Here is a 20,848-nt window from a genome sequence, read left to right on the forward strand (position 1 = left end):
GTGGCAATTACTGACATTTGTACAGACAGTGAGCAGGCAAGCAGGCATGCCCAAAGTCTTCATAATTGCTAAATCAAAAAACATTACTATGGGAATGAAAATACCTAATATTTTCTCCCTTTTTTTTGTCCAGTGTTTTCATTTCATATTCCTTTGAGGATTGTCTCAACTTCAGCTTAGCTTCCTTCTGAAGCCACAATACACCTACTAGTAAACTTGTCCCTGAACAGATTGTTTTATCCAGAAAAATTTCTTGGATTTCATTCTGAGGACAAAATTACTACAGCCAGCTGTTCTGTTTATGAGCTGTAGGCAGAGAAACACACATCCCAGGTGTTCTCAATAAAGTTCCTTAAAATAATTATCTTGATGATTGACCCACAGCTCAGTCTGGCTTTGATATTTGTTGATTGTTGATTCTCAGCTTAATACTCCCACTGCTTCCTTGAGAAGATCTGCTTACTTCTGGTGTTAGCTTCACTTTTGGCACTTACAAATTTGCTATCAGTAGGAACTCATCAGCTTTCTATCTACCAATAACCCTCTTACCTAAAAATAGGAAATTTTCTTAATTGACAATTTTATCATGGTTTATATACAATATGTATAAATATATAATTATATATAAAATATATAAATTTATAAATACAATACATAATATGTAAATTAATTATATATATAGAGAGAATTTATTATGAGGAATTGGCTCATGTGATTATGAAGGCTGAGAACTCCCATAATCTGCCATCTGCAAACTGCAGACCCAGGGAAACTGGTGGTGTAGTTCAGTCTGAGTCTTAAGGCTTCGGAACCAGGGGAGCAGACGGTTTAAACCCCCGTCTGAGGTACAGAGAAAATGAGTTGAGATGTCCTAGCTCTAGCAGTAAGGTAAAGTGATGGGGGGAGTGTAAAAAAGCTGAATTCCTTCTTCTTCTACCTATTTTGTTCTAGACAGACCTTCAATGGATTGGCTAACGCCCACCCATGTTGGACAGGGCAATTACTTTACTCAGTCTGCCAACTCAAATGCTAATCTCATCTGGGATCACTGTCACAGACATACTCAGAAATTATATTTAATCTGAGCACCCTGTGGCCAGTCAAGTGAAGTTGACAGTTAAAGTTAACCATCATAAACCTGGAATGAGTTTCTATTTACTCAGAGAGTATAAAACTATAAAAAATCTTTCATGAAGTTCACATTCATTTTTTATAATTATACCAAATTATAACCAAGCTTTAGTTATTATTATGAAGTATATTTTTCATTATATTTCTGTTACTTTTGATGATATTAGAATTTTTCATAATATTTACTTATTTTTTACTCTCATTAATAAAATGCATTTTAAGTTGTGATATTTTTTCAGACAGTTTTCTGAGTTTTTATGTAAACAATATCTTTTGCAAGTAATGGTCATTTTCTTTACTGCTTTTCAACAACTGTACCCCTTTTTGTTTCCCCATGTTATTCCATATGCCAGGACTAGCAAAGCAATTCCAAGAAATTTGGTAGCAACATCACTTTTGCCTAGTTTCAGAGTTAGATACAAATTCAGTGTTTTGTAATATATGTAATACAAAGGTATTCATCATTGTGTTAAGAAGGATCTTTATATTCTCCATGTCTTCATTTTTCAGTAGAGTTAATATTTCCTTTTATAAAATGCCTTTCTGGTACATTGATTCATTTTTATATTTACAAGTCTTCCCCTAATACCTTGAACCCCTATACATATTGAAAGTTTGTCATCTGTAGTCTGATTATTTTCTAACCTTCTACAAATTTTAGAATGTGATGTTATGCTAGAAAAGAGTAACAGTAGCGCTACTAGCTTTGTGGAATATATTGATCTGTTTATTGGCCAATATGTTCTAATGGTTATTTCCTACTTTTCTCCTACTATACTCTGTCTCAGGGGACTGAGCCTCATAACTACATAGCCCATGCTCCCTTACCAATTAGCATCTGACTGTGTTCTCTCAATAGGAGCCACTAGCAGAATATTTGAGTGTAAGCGGAGAGTGGAAACCAGATTCCAGGGTATTTATCCCACCTCTCTGCTTCAGATTGCCATCTTGGTGTGGTTGCATCTCCTTGTGGTTGTAACTTCCAGCAGCTCTCCTTCCTAAGTCCCAGTTCCTACCAGAAGGCCCTAATTCCCATACCTTTGTACCACTATTTCCTATCCTTGCCCCTCTCATATTAGGTTTAGCGGTGGTAAATTGCTAACAGTAATAGTTAATCCTCTTGGCTAATAGTCAGATTGCCCCGTGGTCCCTTCTTGGCCCTTTCAGTTCTTCAAATACTTTTTGAAAATAATATTCTCAATATTAAATTCCATCTACTGAACTCCATAGCTTAAGGTCTCTTTTTATGCCTGGTCCCTTAATTGATAAAATATTTTTTAAATTAAAATTGTTATTTAATAATCAGCTGCACAGGTGATGGGACAGAAATCACTCAAAAGTCATCATTATGAGAAAAAATTAAATGTAAGTTGAAAATAAAGACATTAACAATTACTTCTGATCCTCTTTATATTTAATAATTCCATCTTCCAATGAAAAAAGCAGCTTAATATCTAGTAAATTAAATAACATCATAAAAAGGGAGATTCACCAGCTCATATATATTGATTTGTGTACCTTAATTCTCAGCCTAGATGTATAAAGTGGATTGCCTCATATATACCATAAAATCACTGAGTGAAATTCTATTTATATTTGTAAATAATATATAATTAGTGGTAGCAGAAGAACATTTTATGAAGCCATGAGTATTAGAAAATCTTTCCTACTTAAAAAGTATATTTTCATCAAAAGTCCTCAGGATATACAAATAAACACAGAAGCTAGTATTATATGATGAAAAAGGAGTAACTCTCAACCATATTGTTTTTGTACTTTTTAATATATGAACCCATTTTTTAACATTCTTTTCTTAGATTAGTTATGCTAATTTTTAAAAGGCTCATTTTCATATTTTATTGGGAAGGCAGACTAAAATTAATAAATGCAAGTATATTTTAAAATGAGATTCATTTGCTAATACTCTCAAAAGAAGAAAGAAATTAATATGTTAGAATACATAGTTGGAGTATCAGCATTGACTGAAGTGAGTCATTTTATTACTTTTCTTTTTTTTCTGTTTCAACGCAGGATTACAAATAATTTAGTTTCATATCTCTCTTATTTGTTGAAGTAGATTTGTTTTGAATCTGTACTTCCCTTAAAATGTTGGTCTTTTATCTATATTTAAATAATCAAAGCCTTTTGTTAATATATCCAATTTGTCTAGGAATAAATCTCATTAAAATTAATTAAAGTTATTCTAATAACATACTTTATAAATCTTTGAGTTGAAGTAGTGCCGTGAGTTAGTTTATTTCAGAAAACTCACATGTATATGAAGGTTCAAATTTGTGAGAATCTGAATTCATAATATTGTGTATTATAATAATAAACTCATTATCAAGAATTATAATTGTTGGTAAATTTTTAAATGGGATCAGCATGCAAGTTTCCATAATGTGTTAATTTGAATTGTTTCAGAAATGTATTTGAAAGTTACTTTGAAGACTGTAAGATTGTCACAGAAAATAAACAACTGCCGTTATCTCCTTAATGCATTGTTTTTTCTTTGATGACTTTTCAAAAAACATGCATTTGTTTACTTTCACCTCTTTTTTCCACATCTGTACATATCATTTCTGCCTATGACTTTTATTTGAATCATTTGGGGATTCTATTTAAAAATGAAAAATGCAGTAGTGGAGAAAACCTAGGAATGATGCCATTCTCCCTTGGGAAACAGAAGGGAGATGAAAGGAGGAATTGCACATGGAATTGGCTTTTATGCACATCCTTAGCTGTGGTAAGGGGAAAGACACACCAGTCTCTCAAAGCTGTGAAGCTGTCAGTCAATCCCTTTATCCTCAGGACTCTGAGAACTTAATGTCATTATTGCTACCACATAAGTCACCACGCTGTCACAAAAGTATCCCTTTATTGGACAACTGCTATCATAGGACTTTGCTGTTTTTGAGAATAGGGACAGCATGTTCTATATCCCCAATACATAGGATGGTGCCTGCCACATATAGATATTTAATAAAAGCTGTTGAATAAAGTGATTAAATGCCTAGCTAAGAAGTGCAGCATGGTGCAGGATTTCTAGTATGTCAGTATCTTTTTTTTTTTCCAGTTAGTTTTAGCATTGTTTCTAGTATGGTTTTCTAGAGGCAGACATGAATAACCATTTACTGTGCCTACAGCCAAGTTGTTTAAGCTTTTTGCTCAGCATTTTTATTAAGTTATGTATTTCAATATTTACATTTAAAAGGATTACCTAACAACAATAAATCTTTTCACAGCCAAAAAGAATGGAAACAGAATTTGATGGCTCAGAAACTTACAAAGAGATTCCTTACATATTATTGAACATATAATCCTTGCTACATTTGCACCAATTTCTGTACATACTAGATAAAGATTAATATACAGTCTTTGCCCTAGAAAATTTACATCCAGGGAAAGCCTAACTAGAGATGGAACACATACTGTTTGTCAACACTCATGTGTCAGTATTATAAGATCATAACTAAGAAAGCTCCTTAAAGTTTATTGAAATGGTATATTGCATAATCCAGAACCTGCACCTCAATAAGCATAACTAAAAGACCTGGTCAAGAAAAAAAAATACAATCAGAAGCCTACCAAAACTATGAGGAAATAGCCAATATCCTAGAGAAGACAAATTCAAATAGGTGAAAGCAGTACTTGGAATACTACATGCAGTTCTTTGCTGGTGCCTGAGAATCCAATAATGCCTGTGATACGTTCAGAGGCTAAGTGATCAAAAGATGAATTCCAGGAGAGGCAGGATCGAAATGTTGGAGTAGGAAAACCCCGAGCTCAACTCTCCCCATGACTGCATCAAAACTACAACTATATAAAGAGCAACTTCACTCTGAGAACGACCTAAAGACTAGGAGAATGGCTCTTCTACAACAAAGGTTATGAAGATAGAATCACACAGTCTGGTAGGAGGGGAGGAGAAGAGATCTAGTCAGGACCCACATTGCTGGACTGTGACTCAGAAGAGGAGGAGGGTATCACATGCTTGGGAATCTCCCCTAAAGAAGGAATGAGGGACTTGAGCCCTGCATGGTGTACCCCAGCCCTGGGATCCAGGATGGGGAAGATGAGCCCCCTCGGCTGATATGAAAAGCAGTAGGGCTTAATAGAGGGCTATAGAAAATTAAGGCTTTCCTCTTGAAGATCATGCACACAGACCTGCTTGCTCCCAGTTCCATTGTGGAAGCAGCAGATTGAAAACTGCCTAATGCTCTGGCTGGCCTGTTAGGACCACTACAGAATGTCCCCTAACCTGCACCAACCTCTTGCTCCAGTCCCTCCTGTTTCTGCACTGCACCGAACTAAGGCAGAGACTTCCAATAAGGCAGGGAAGAAGTGGAGCTAGCTCAGATTTGCAACCCCACTTCCTCAGGTCCAGCTCCAACCCCAACCAAGGTACCACTGCATCAGGAAGCAAGCTCAGATTTGCAGTTCCAGCCCCTCAGGACCTCAGGGTGGCACCTGTTGTCAAGCCTGGGATAAGAAACCATTCATACCTGGCTCAGGGGCTCTAGCCCCTCCAACTCCAGTCCTACACTCCACCAAGGTGGCAGCCACCAGTGCACCCCAGAGAAGATGTGGCCAGTGCTGAGCTGAGATTCAGCTCTCTCACCAAAACCACTTGGCACACGAAGACTGCACAGAAATGCTTCCACACGAGAATACACCATCCAGACCAGGATAGGTAACTGTTTTGCCTGATTTCATACAAACAGAGAAAGTAAAACAAAAAGAAGAGTAGGTTCCAAATGAAAGGAAAATATGAAACCTCAGAAAACAAAAACCTTAATGAAACTGAGATAGGTACATTACCTGACAAAGAATTCAAAGCAATAGTAACACAAACATTCATTGAACTTGGAAAAAAAATAGCAGAACACAGTGAGAACTTCAACAAAGAGCTATGAAATATAAAAAAGAACCAATCGGAGCTGAAGAATACAATAACTGAGATGAAAAATACACGACAAGAAATTAACAGCAGATTAGGCGACACAGAAGAATGTATAAGCAACCTTGAAGAATAGTGGAAACCACTCAATCAGAACAGCAAAGAAAATAAAAAACAAAAAAAAGTTTAATTAGGATTGTTTAAGGGACTTCTCAGACAACATATAGCATACTAACATTTGAATTATAGGGATCCCAGAGGGAGTAGAGAGAGAGAAAAAGGCAGAAAATGTATTTGATGAAACTATGGTTGAGAACATTCCTAACCTGAAGAAGGAAACAGATATCCAGTTCTAGGAAGTACAGAGAGTCCCAAACAAGATGAACTTAAAGAGACTCACACCAAAACATATCATAATCAAAATGGCAAAAGTTATTTGCACAGCAAAGGAAACCGAAAACAAAATGAAAAAACCTACAGAATGGGAGAATATATTTGCAAATGACGTGATTGCCAAGGCTCTAATTTCCAAAATATATAAACAGCTCATACAGCTCAATATCAGAAAAAAAAAGAACCCTATCAAAAAATGGGCAGAAGACTTAAATAGACATTTCTCCATAGAAGACATACAGATGGCCAACAGGCACATGAAAAGATTGTCAATATCACTAATTATTAGACAAATGTAGATCAAAACTAGAGTGAGGTATCACCTCATACCAGCCAGAATGGCCATCATTAAAAAGTCTACAAATAATAAATGCTAGAGAGGGTGTGGAGAAAAAGGAACCCTCCTATACTGTTGGTGGAAATGTAATTTGGTGCAGCCACTGTGGAAGACAGTATGGAAGTTTCTCAAAAATCAAAAATAGACTTACCATATGATCCAGCAATCCCACTCTTGGGCATGTATCCAGAAAAGACAAAAACTCTAATTTGAAAAGATTCATGCACCCTATGTTCATAGCAGCACTGTTTACAATAGCCAAGACATGGAAACAATTCAAGTGCCCATCAATGGACAATTGCTTTAAGAAGATGCATTATACATATACACTAGAATATCACTCAGCCATAAAAAAGAATGAAATAATGCCATTTGCAGCCACATGGATAGACCTAGAGATTATCATAGTAAGTAAAGTAAGTTAGAGAAAGACAAATATTGTATAGTATCACTTACATGTGGAATCTAAAAAAATAATACAAATGAACCAAATACAAAACAGAAACAGACTCACAGACATAAAAAAACAAACTTTTGGTTACCAAAGAGGAAAGTGAGGGGGGAAGGGATAAATTAGGAGTATGGAATTGACAGATACAAACTACTATACATAAAACAGATAAGCGGAGTTACTGTATAACACAAAGGACTATATTCAATATCTTCTAATAACCTATGATAGAAAATAATCTGAAAAATATATATATATAACTGAATCACTTTGCTAGATACCTGAAACTAACATAATACTGTAAATCAACTATAGTTTCAACACCTGGAACTACCACCCTATTGTAAATCAATGAAAACAAAAACCTAAGGATTCAAAAGAAAGAATTAAGTGGTTATCAATTACCATTAATAATCAAATAAGATTTTACAAACAATTTTAAAGAATGTATAGACAAAACATACAGAATTAATAAGTAAAATTATCAAGGCTGTGAGATACAAGCTGAATATAGATAAATTACTTTTATTCCTATATTATCTTTTAAATAAACAAATAAAATGAGATTAATAAAAACATTTACAAAGTCACCTAAAAAGTAAAATATACAAAAGTAAATTTAACAAATATGAACAAGATGTCCTTATAAAATATAGCTGAGAGAAATTAAAGAAGGTCTAAATAATTATTCATTGACTGGAGAACTAAATGTTTTAAAGATGTCAAGTCTTCTCCAATTGATTACTAGATTTAGTGCACTCCTAATCAAAATTTCTGCAGTTTTTTCAAATGTATACAGAAACATTAAGTGCCAAGTATAGCCAAGGCAATCTTGAAGAAGAGCAAAACTTCATTACATATAATACCAGATATCACAAATGATTACAGAACCACAGTAATTAAGACAACATGGTATTTACAGTTAAAATAAGTATAAAATAGTCCAACAGAATACAGTAGAAGGCTCCTAAACAGACCTACATATACACAAACACTTGATTTATGACAATTATATCCATTAGAGAAAGAAGTGCCTATTTGGAAAAGGTCCTGGATCGACTGGATATTTATAAGGGGGATAAAACTTGATTTCTACCTCACATAATAAAAATCTCATTTCTAGATGAACTGCATATCTAACTGTGAAAGTTAAAACAATATGCAAATTGTACTTCAATAAAAAATACATATTTAGTGCTTAGAAGGAAATGTGGTAGAACATCTTCACAACCATGGAATATGAAACAATTTCTTAAACAGGACACAAAAATAATAATCAAAAATGAAAAAAGTGATAAAATAGAGTACATTAAGATTGCCATACTTTTGGTATCAACATACACTGTTAAGAGAATGAAAAAGTAAGCCAGGAAATGGGAAAAGGTAAGTTCAGCACAAACTTCCAACAAGTTCTTATGTCCAAAATACATAGGAAACTTCTACGAAACAATAGGAAAAAAGGAGACAACTCAATAGAAAAATAAACAAAAGACTGAATAAGCACTTTACAAAAGAGAATATCCAAATGGTCAAGAATCATGAAAAACAGCTATTTTCATTGCTTCAATTTATATAAAGTTCAAAAACTGGCAAATGTATCCTTTAGATCTTTTAAAAATCAGGAGAGCAGTTATGTCTTGGAAGGAGTAGAAACTGAAAGAAGGTATGGGGGCTTCTGAATTTTAGAAACAGATGGCGTGTCTGCAACATTTTTTCTCACAGTACTTTCTCTGCTGTGGCTCTTTTCCTTGATCTGGATGACAGTTACATGGATGTGCTCAGTTTGTGAAAATATACTGAGCTCTATCTATGACTAGTTCACTTTTTTGTTTTTCTGTACATTAAACTTCAATAATAAGTTTATAAACACACATGTTAACAAACTATAGCAACAATAACAAAAACTTCATAAAAAATTCCAGGAAAAATCCAAACTGTAGACTAGCTGTTTATGATTTTTCCTGGTAACTACACTATAAAATTTAAGGGCTAAAAAAATAGAATATTAAAGATCATTTGAGAGAGAGAACAACCTTTATAGGATGACTCCAAATTCAGAAATCATATATAAATGATAAATATGACAGATTTAACTACAAAAAATAAAATTCTGTATGTAAATTAAATGAACAGAGTAAAAATATAGATGGGAAAAGTGCATGTAATAAATAATACAGAAATTTTTAAATACCATGAATAATCTTTCAAAATATATCTTTATAGGCTATCTCTTGATAGGAAATTATGGGTGATTTTTATTTCCTCTTTGGATAATCCCTTACTTTTAAAAGTAAACATGCTTAGTTTTAACACCTGAATAGCATATAACAAATATTTTAAAAATATAATATTACATGTAATATATATCCATAAATCAAGAGATCTCAACTCCCCTTCAAATGTATTCTTATTTCTTAATACCAGTTGATTTTTATTTTATAGATTAGTATTTCAGTTCCCAATTATCAGCACGCACTACTTCACACTACCCATAACCATCCTGGGTGAGGATCTCTCTCAATATTCATACTGCTGCCTTCTCAAATATCGTGTGTACCCTTGAAATCTTAAATATATGTGTAACTAACATTCTACTAAAATTACTACTTCTTATAGTCAACAAATGAGCAGTAGATTTTCTTGCTGTAAAAAAAAAACATATTATAAAGAGGTAACAATCAGTTAGTTTAATCACATGCCGTCATAATAATAAAAAGGTGTGCACCCCTGGAAAATGGTCTTTTTGATAGATTTTGTGTAACATGTGAAACAAATTCACTAAAAACGTTGAATCTGTCTTAAACATTAATATCATAGAAAGATAATAATGTCATATCTTAGAGTCTCTTCCAAGTTTATGAGCTTTGCTCCATTGAGTCCATCACTGACTGAAGTATTGACACTTCTGTGATTCTAATATTTAACTGTCTCATCATTCAAATATTAAGCCATAAGCTCTCACTATTTGTGTCTATGCTAACTTAAAAGACTTTGTTCTCTCAAATATCCTTCAAGTTACTTTCATAATATACTCTTACTGGTTATGATTGTTGTATTTCATGAACCAATATCAGCTATGGATTAATACCAGTTTGTAGCCTTCTTCCAATGTGCCTTGAGACATAATGACCAACACACCAATTGTGTTTACCATTTGTGAACAAGGAAATCATTACTAATCTGGAATTCTTTAATGCGGTGTTCTAAGTCTCTGAAATAAAAGATTAACATCTTTGTCTTGGAATTCATATGGGAGGGGAACCACATAGACCATGAGTTTAAACTGGGCATTCACGGATCAAATGGATCATGAAAACCACAGAGGATAAGCATTTTAGAAATACATGGTGTTTCTGCAACATTTTTCTTACAGAACTATATCTGCTGTGGTTTCTTTCTCAGTTATTAATGTCACCATGACACTCAGTTGACATTTTAAAGTTATTAATGACATAGCCACATGTCAACAAACATCTTTTTGTCAGGGTATCGACCAAAAACATATGAATGTGAATGACTGGATTCTAACCTTGCTTTTTTTCTTCTCCATTTTGGTTTCCACCTTCTTTTTCAAGGTATTAAATTAAGTACTCTGATTTGCTAATGAAAGTTAGGCCATTCAGTTTCACCTTTCAGTCAACTCTAGCTCCCAATATGTAAACAACTCGAAAAAAGAGAATTAATGTGAGAGCAAAATGCTGGAATTTCATAAGCTAATCAACATCATTTCTACGTTGCAACCTACGTAATGGATGAGGGCTATTCCCTGAAGTATTACAGAAGTTCTAAATAAACTTAAGGATTCAAAGGTGTGCTGGTGGCATTTATAATTCATTTTTTCCTGAGTATTCTATTCAGCAAATATTTATTACATGCTTACAATGTGCAAGATACAGTCATAGATACTGCAAAGAATATAACAGTGAGTAAGGTACAATTCTTACAATTCAAAGAATGCAGGTGTGAATGTTGATTTGGTTCTTACATGAAGTATCTCTTCTAATTATTTTCTTCTTCTAAATCAATGGTGTAGTACCCTCAATGCATTTATATTTTTGGAACCTCTATTTAGAAATGAGAACCAGTTCCTCTATTACATTCTTATCATCCCATTAATGTATTATTTAACAATATCTTTAATTAGTGAATGAATATTGTGTATGTCCACATTACATCAAATATTATGTCATTTCCAAAATATTAATTCTTAATAAGTGAGTTGTTAAGTTGTTTCCGAACTACAAGCTGTTAAGAAATGTAAGTACTTAAGAGGATAAAAGGACAGATAAACTATTAATGCAATGTGCCTGCAATAGTTGACACCCTACTTAGCATGACCATTATGTACTACAGCCTACAAAATTATTCCTCATGCTCCCACAGCAGAGCTAGAGTGCCATATGGCCATGCTTGTTTTTCGTCAAATAATTTTTACATAAACAGCTGGTGAACTGTTTTTATTGTAACAGTGCACATATTTTTTGAGACAGTTGGGAAGGATTGATTCAACTCTAGTCACTGCCTGTTTTTATGTCAGTGTTAAGGAGAAATTCAAATTCATATTTTTAAAACATGAACTTTTGTATTCTTGTCACCATGGTCAGTTTCTAAGAAAGATTTTTTAATGTAGTATAAGAATTATTGGCATGTTTATAACTTGTAGCAAAAAATAGAGATAATCAAAAGGGGTCTTCAGTTTAACATGGCATATTCAATGTTTTTATTTTTATACTCATGAATTTTTAGAGGGAGGGCTGGTATGTTTTGCCTTATTTTATAGGCAGTTTTAAATATGACTATATTTGATTTTGAAACACAGCTTCAATACATTCTGATAAGTGATATAATAACCACAAGATTTTTAGCCATTTTGTATGTATTTGTGATTTGATAGTGATCCAAAAGCAATTCCAGCCTCCTTGACAAGAAATTTCATCTGTGTTATTATATTTTACTGATTCCTTATTTACAGAGTATTAGAGAATATAAAATGTGTTTCATTAGAGAAGGGAATGAATCCTTATTATTCTGCCATTATAAAGCTTAGAACCTCAGGGTCAGAGCAAACAAGAACATCTAATGGCAGATGTATGTAAAATGTAAGAGAAAGGAAGATTTTTCCTAATCCTACAGCTTTCATTATACTCACTTATCTGTCCTTTATATCTTCAATTAATTCCACTTAGGGGTACATAGATGTTTTCACAAAATAGTTTATTTTCATACACAAAATGAAAAAACAAAGGCTCTTTTTTCATTTTGCTTAAGCTTTAACTTCCAATTGAAGAAACTCACCTGGAATAAGCTTTAAAATAATTAGCACATTTTGTGAGTAAATTGTCACTTAAACATATAATACCTGAAACCAATTTTTTTACATGGATTTTAATTTATGTCCTACTGTTTATTTTCTCCCAATAAGACATGCACCAGATGGATGTTAAGCAAATTGACTGAGTAAAACAATACTTTTTCGCAAAGGTGTTTCTTCCCCAAATAAATCCATTCATATTACTTCATCAAAAGTTTAGGTCTTAGAAGAAGAAAATCACCTATACAAATGACTAACTGTTAAATAGAATGTGTAACAATTAGGGGACAACTCTCCATGGTCACTTGCATTTCTGCGTATCTTATGAGGCACTGGTTGCCTTTTGTTCCAGATGATCTTTTCAAGAAAGTCTCTGTAGCAAAGAGCCTTGGAAGATATAAATAATGTCTCCTGAGCAGGGGGAATGCATGCTTTCTGCCCATTAGACAAGATTCAGGTTTCCTTAGCACATGGTTCCTTTCCTGCAATGCAACTCACTGTATGTTCTGGTATCACCTGGACCTCTTCCTGTCACTCTGTGATTACTAGGGTTTGGGTAACCAGTGTAAGAAAATGTAGATACTTTGGCTACTATCACTACTATGAGTAATAACGGTCTTTGCTCCTTACCCAAGAATCCAGTGTTTTCTGCCAGCATCCATGAAACTGTGACAGGCTAACTTATTAACTTGCAAGAAGAATAAAAATCTTAGACTCTTCACAGTTCTTGACAGCAACCATATATCTCCATTTTTCCTATTTGCAAACAACAAACAAAATTAGCCTTTAAAATATCCTTCAGAAGGTGTAAAAATAGATTGTATTTAAATGTTTCATTTCGCTCCTATTTGTTTTAATATGTATCACCAGTTTGAACTTCTTCAAATTATTTAACTAGCTTCAAATACAACATTAAAAAATGATATATGTAATATGGTAAAGAGTGAAGGTAAATCAAAGAATATACTTTTGATATCAGTTACTTATCAAAGTGATTCCACAACCATTTTAACTTGTCTACTTGTAGCATTGTATTCTTTTTTTAACAGAACATCAAACTCACTGAGGTCAAGTAATGATGATAAAAGTCAAGTCTATGTTGTTACATATAAATTATTTTTACCTGTTTATATTCATATTTGTTCTTTAAATGTTGTCAGAAATGTAAGAATAACATACATGTATATATTATATATTTATAGATATTTATATCTAAATTTACATACATTTCAATATATTTATGTTTTATATATATAAATTTATATATATTTTTATTCACATATATTTGAGGAATATGTGTGAATATTTAAGCCACATCACTATAAGTTCCTTTGTTAATTACTTGTCCAAATTTCTTTTGTGTTTAAGGAGCATGAACAATTTTAAAATGTAGAAAACTAATTCATTCAACTCATAATTTGCATTGATTTTCTTACACAATTATCTAAAATCATTGCACACAATGTTTGTATGCTATTATATTCAAGAATATAGGGAGAAACAAATGTATTTAACTACTGAAAAATTTTATGACTTTCTGTAATGGGCACTTGTCTTATCTCCTTCCTCGTGTATTTTCTCTTTTTAATTTTAAGTACTGCACAGTTTCAAACTTGTGCTCCCGTGGAGGAGGAGGAACATTAGGTTCTACATCCAGGTATGATGCTGCAAGTATCATCACTGAGTTCTGTATACATGTGGTCAGGTATATTGTGAATTCCATGTCAGTTATCTATATTACTATAGAGCTTGCTAGAGCAGGGAGTATCTTCTCCAGGGATTTCGTCAGCATCAGGATTAATTTGCTGGCCCCAGTATTGACCAGGATACTTGTGCTGGTGGAGCTGGAGTTCTGGACAACATCACAAAGTTATTTGTATCATCAAACAACAAGTACTAGTCCAAAGAATTGGTACAGTTTTGGCCAATCATTTTTATGCAGTTGTGCTTGATGTCATTATGGGAAACTTGCTAGAATTAGAGGACATTTTTGATTCTTTAACAAACTTTTCTAGCTCAGTAGACTATGAATACTGTTAAATGTCCTTCAGACATAGTATCAGTATGACTCCGTGCTTAGGACTGGATCCTAAAAATCCATAAAAGTAGACATGAAAAAAGAGATATTGGAAATTCACTCCAGTACCATCACTTGGAGAATGTCTGAAGTCTGTGCTTCCTCTTCTATTATTCCTGTTTTTAGACCTCAAACTCAAAAAAGGCAGTGCTAACATTTGTCTCTCATTGCTAAGCAATATTCTAAAAAATACAGAGAAGCAAAAAAGTAAAACAAAAATGCTCATGATTACTCTAAGTTATATGATGAAGGAATTATGTATTTGTTCTTAAAAACGAATTCTATATTGCCAAACATCACAACTCACTCTCGAGTCTAATACCTGGAGACATATGGAAATAGTGTCCACAATTGGTTAAGGCTTAAGGGAATGGGGAAGTAAGAATGTGGTGAATATTAGCACATGAGATATTGTCATAAGGCAGACTGTGGCTGATGTGCAGAGGGTCACTGATTAGATATGGAGTATAGCGATAATAGAAGTGATAGAGATGGGGGTAAGAATGCCTGTTACATGAATTACTTGCCAAAATAACAAGTTAGATCTTAGTAGTTGGTTTGTGGTTAAAAAAATAAATGTGAATATCAAAATATGATCTACATGAGAGTGACCATATCAAATGCACAGATAAAGCACAGTGATCAAAGTGGTGATCAATCTCAATGAAGAGTAGCCTATTTTAAGCAAAATACCACCTACGTGTGAGATAAACAGTAAAAAGCTTATCCTTCTAAACAGAGTCTAGGCAATATACAAATTTCTCACACACTACATCTGACTCTCTTCTTTGGAGCTTATGCCTTGAGGTCACATAAATGTGTTTGTCATAAGTTAATTATTCTCTTTTGTTTAAAATATTGGATATTTCCTGTACTTTTATGGCAATTTTACAGGAATGTGTTTCCATTATGGTAATAATGAATGTCTGTAGCAACATTGTACATGGCTAAACTACCACCCTTTTTTTTAAACAGTTATGGCTTCAAAAATTACTCATCTAGAACTTATTTAGCCTTAATTACAAAGCACTGTTACCCTGTTCTCTTTGTTATTGTGATATTTGAGACTAGGTTAATCATGACCAACAATTAGGAATAGAGTCTAGATAAAGGAGTAAAGTGAGTTCTGAAATGCCTAAGAGTTAGAAAGATCAGACCATCACAGCCATGTGAAGAGTGAAAATACATGGGAAATTACTCAAATATTTGGTGTATACAAAGCTAAAAAGGATTAAGTAATAGTTGACTTATATTTTACCAAGGGGTTAAAGAAAGTGGATAATTAAGTATTACTAATAAAAATTGGGTATTAATGTTTCCCTAAAGTTCATTTTGTTTTATTGTGAATCATATTTGTATTCTTATTATTATCATTCTTATATAATATTCATAGAGCATACTCACAAAACCTAAGTGTACAAATGCATACACATGTATAACTCTTCACCTATCAAGATATAGTATTATTCCATCACCTCACAAAGATCAGTTACGCGTTTCTCAGCCAGTTGCAACAGACCACCTGCACATCACTCCTTTTCCATAGTTCTGATTTCAACTATAGATTAGATTGGCTTGTTTTAGAATTTTTAACAGCTTTATTAAGGTGTAACTGACATAAAATAAACTGCATATATTTAAAGTGCACAAGGCTACTAACAAAAAGTCTACAAATAATAAATGTTGGTGAGGATGTGGAGAAAAGGGAACCTTTGTATACTGTTGGTGGGAATGTAAATTGGTGCAGCCACTGTGGAAAACAGTATGGAGATTTCTCAAAAAACTAAAAATAGAACTGCCACATGACCCAGCAATTCCACTCCTGGGTATATATCCGAAAAAAAAAAAAACCCACTAATTTGAACATTTTCCCAATGTTCATAGCAGCATTATTTACAATTTTCAGGAGCGGGAAACAATCTAAGTGTCCAACCACAAATAAATGGATAAAGAAGATTTGATATCTATCTATCTATCTATCTATCTATCTATCTATCTATCTATCTATCTATCTATTTATCTATCTATCTATCTATATATATACATACATACACACAATGGGATATTGCTCAGCCATAAAGAATAACGAAGTTTTGCCATTGCAGCAACATTGATGGACTTGTAGGACGTTATGCTAAGGGAAATAAGTCAGACAGAGAAATATAAATACTGTATGATATCACTTACATGTGGTATCTAAAAAAATACAACAAACTAGTGAATGTAACAAAAAAGAGGCAGGCTCACAGAGACAGAAAACAAACTAGAGGTTACCAGTGGAGAGAGAGGGAGGAGCAAAAAAGGGGTGAGGCAGTGGGAGGTATAAACTATTGGGTGTAAGACAGGCTGAAGGATGTACTATACAACATGGAGAATAGAGCCAATATTTTATAATAACTGTAAATGGAAAGTAATTTCTAAAAATTATATAAAAATTAAAATATTATAAAGTGCACAACTTGATAAATTTTAGCATATGAATACATTCACGTAAGAACCACCACAAACAGCATCATGAGTACATCCATCACCCCAAAAGGTTCCTCATGGCCCTTTGTAATCTCTTTCGCATGCCCCTCAGTCCACAGGCAACCACTGAGTGATATTCTTTATGTCACTATACACTAGTTTTCATTTCCTAAAATTTTATATAAATGAAATCATGCAGTATGTGCTATGTTATCTGGCTTGAGAGTCATGCATGTTATAGCCTGTATCAATAGTTCATTCTTCTTACAGCTGAATAATATTCCACTGTATGTATATACCACAGTTCGTTTATCTGTTCATCTGTTGGTGGACATTTGAGTTATTTCCAGTTTTTCATTACTACAAATAAAGATGCTATGTACTTTCATATACACATCTTTGCAGGAGTATAAGCTTTCATTTCTCTTAGATAAATACCTGGTGGTATAATAGCTAGGTTATGGTTAAATTGTTAAGAAACTGCCAAACTGTTTTCCAAAGTGGGTGCACCAATTTGCACCATCACCAGCAATATATGAGAATTCCTTCACATCCTTGACAACACTTGGTACAATCAGTCTTTTTACTGTGCATATTCTGATATGCATGTAGTGGTATCCCATTGGATTTTTATTTTTATTTCCTTAATGATTAAAGATGTTGAGCATCTTTTCATGTGCTTCTTTTTCATTCTTAACAGTCTTTTGGTGAATTGTCTGCTCAAACCTTTTGACCATTTATTCTTTGCTTTCTTATTACTGAGTTTTAAAAGTTATTTACAAATGCTGGATACAAGCTCTTTATCATATATATGTTTTTGCAAATATTTTCTCCCACTCTATTAATTGTCTTTTCATTCCCTTAGCAGTATCCTTTTGAAGAATAGGTGTTTTTAATTTTAGTGGAATCCTACTTTTTAATTTGTTCTTTTATGAGTTGTTCTTTTGGAGTTGTATCCAAAAAATCTTTGCCTATCCCAAGAACCCAAAAGCTTTCTCCTGTGTTTCCTTCCAGCAGTTTTACAGCTTTGGATTTTACATATAGATCTGTGGTCCATTTTTGTTATCTTTTTACATAATGAAAGTAATGGGTCAAAGTGTGTGTGTATTTCCAATTGTTCCAGCATCATTTTGAAAAGACTGACTGTTTTTCTGCAACTGAACTGCCTTTGTGCCACTGTTGATAATCAGTTGCCCATATATGTTAGAGTCAATTGCAGGTCTGTCTGTTCTGTTCCATTGATCTATTTGTCTGTCTTTACAAAAATATATCATTGTCTTGATTATTATAGTTTATAGTAAGTCTTGACATCAGGTAGGGTTAGTCTTCAAAATTTCCTTTTCTTTTCCAAAGGCATTTTGGCTATTCTTTTCCACTGTATTTCCATATAAATTTTACAGTGTATATATTTCTTTAAAAAAAAAAAAGGCCTGCTGGGATTTTGATGTGGATTTTGTTGAACCTAGAGATATTCTGGGAAGAAATGACAGCTATAGGGTCTGATTTTCTAATCCCTAACTCTTTCATTTCACATGTTTCTTTTTACTGGGCTGGCAGGTGCCTCCGTTACAATGTAGAATAAAAAACAGTGATAATAGCTATTCTTATCTAATTCCCAATTTCCAAAGTTTTTCCACTAAGTATGATGTTCTCTATAGGATTTTCTTTTTTCATACATATCCACTATCTAGTTTGATAATATCTCTTTTTATCATGAATTAATATTGATTTTTATAAAACAATCTTCTTTACCAACTCACGTATTTATCTCACTTAATCTGTCACTGTGGTATGTCACTGTACTTATTTGCTCTCAGATGCACTCCTTACTCTTTCTTTGCTCTGCTCTCTTGTGTTCAGGAGATAACTCCTGCAGGTTGCAATTCCTAGGTTCTCCAATATTTGGCTGCTATTATGGTTCAGGCATCAAGGACACCATCCTACTGGTTAACTATCCCATCATATTGGTTAACTAGAACCTGCTGACCCAAATCCCAGTCTCCCGTAGCACAACCTCTTCTCTTTGTCCCTTGACACTAGAGATGGGAGTGATTTCCTCAAGTTGCTAAGTATTGGTTTCCCTGATCCTATTCTATTTGGCTTCTCCCTCACTTGAGTAACTAATTTCTTCTATTAAATTCTACCTGAGTTATACATTTAGAATAATTTCTGTTTTCCTGAATAATCTCTGACAGTTGTATTTAGCTAATTATATTGTTTGATTTTCTAATGTGAAACCCTCATTTCATTCCTGGGAAAAACTCAACTCAGTCATAGCATTTAAATGCATTCGTGTCTTATATCATAGACAACCAAAACAAAACAAAGCAAAACACGCCCTGGGACCTTGAAACTTCCTCTAAATAATTCTCTACTTCTCTTCTCCTCTTTACATCCTTCTCAAAAAATAATTTACTGTACTTACTAGTATTCATGTGTGTGTTTGTGTGTCTATATTAAAAAAATTTTAAGAACATAAGGAATACAGAGACAATCAGCTTGTAAAAAAGTTCCAGCACTACACATAAAGCTCTATTAGCATTACTTGTGGGAAACAGCCCAAGTAGTACTCAGAGGGATATTTATAGCCTTAAATAGATTCATTTAAAAAAAAAAGTACAGCCACTATGGAAAACAGTATGGAGGTTACTCCAAAAATTAAAAATATAACTACCATATGATCTAGCAAGTCCACTTCTGCATATTTCTTGGAGGAAAATGAAAATACTAATTTTATAAGATACACACACCCCCATGTTCATAGCAGCATTATTTACAGCAGCCAAGATATGGAAACAACCTAAGTGTCCACTGATGGAAGAATGGATAAAGAAAATATAACATAAATATAATGTAATATTACTCAGCCATAAAAAGAAGGCAATCTTATCATTTGCAACAATATGGACAGATCTTGAGGGCATTAAGCTAAATGAACTAAGTCAGACAGAGAAAGACACTTATATGTGGAATCTAAAGAGATTCACTACACTGCCTAAGGCAATCTACATATTTAATGCAATCCCTATCAAATTACCCAGGACATATTTCATAGAACTAGAACAAATCATCATAAAATTTATATGGAACCATCAAAGACCTAGAATTGCCAAAGCATTACTGAAGAGAAAGAAAGAGGCTGGAGGAATAACTCTCCCAGACTTCAGACAATACTATAGAGCTACAGTCATCAAGACAGCATGGTATTGGTACCAAAACAGACATATAGACCAATGGAACAGAATAGAGAGCCCAGAAATGAACCCACAAACTTTTGGTCAACTAATCTTTGACAAAGGAGGCAAGAAGAGACAATGGAATAAAGATAGTCTCTTCAGCAAATGGTGTTGGGGAAACTGGACAGCAGCATGAAAAGCAGTGAAGCTAGAACACTCGCTTACACTATACACAAAAATAAACTCAAAATGGATCAAAGACTTAAATATAAGACAAGATACAATAAATCTCCTAGAAGAAAATATAGGCAAAACATTATCTGACATACATCTCAAAAATGTTCTCCTAGAACAGTCTAGTCAAGCAACAGAAATAAAAGCAAGAATAACAAATGGGACCTAATGAAACTTACAAGCTTCTGCACAGCAAAGGAAACCAGAAGTAAAACAAAACGACAACCTATGGAATGGGAGAAAATTTTTGCAAATGAAACCGACAAAGACTTGATCTCCAGAATATATAAGCAGCTCATACGACTCAATAAGAAACAACCAAACAACCCAATCCAAAAATGGGCAAAAGACCTAATAAACAAGCAATTC

The sequence above is a fragment of the Vicugna pacos genome, chromosome X, assembly GCF_048564905.1.
Source record: "Vicugna pacos chromosome X, VicPac4, whole genome shotgun sequence".
In the NCBI taxonomy this organism is placed as follows: domain Eukaryota; kingdom Metazoa; phylum Chordata; class Mammalia; order Artiodactyla; family Camelidae; genus Vicugna; species Vicugna pacos.